Below are 340 nucleotides of genomic sequence, written 5' to 3'. Positions count from 1 at the left end.
AGTGGCACCTCTGAGACCACCAAAGTTTTAGTCGAAGTGCAAGCAAAACTTTGCTGGTCTCAGAAGTGCCACGACTCAAACGTTATATTATTTGTAACCTCCCAAATGGATATATATAACTGGCGATTCTGCCTGTTATGAATAAACTTAGGGAGGAATCTTGTTAAAAAGTGAAGACTAATGGAGGTAGGAATAGTACGACTAAAACAAATACCTTGATAACTGCTATTTCTGTCAGACTGTATCTGAGTTTGTATCTGGTTTCCTTTCCAGTGTATTTGACAAAGTGTGCTATTTCTTCATAAATATATATATATATACTCCCTCAGGTGCTGACTCT

The sequence above is a fragment of the Gekko japonicus genome, unplaced genomic scaffold (genome assembly GCF_001447785.1).
Source record: "Gekko japonicus isolate JY-2015 unplaced genomic scaffold, Gekko_japonicus_V1.1 scaffold39, whole genome shotgun sequence".
Lineage (NCBI taxonomy): Eukaryota > Metazoa > Chordata > Lepidosauria > Squamata > Gekkonidae > Gekko > Gekko japonicus.
The sequence above is the reverse complement of the archived record's forward strand: the minus strand, read 5'-3'. Positions refer to the sequence as shown.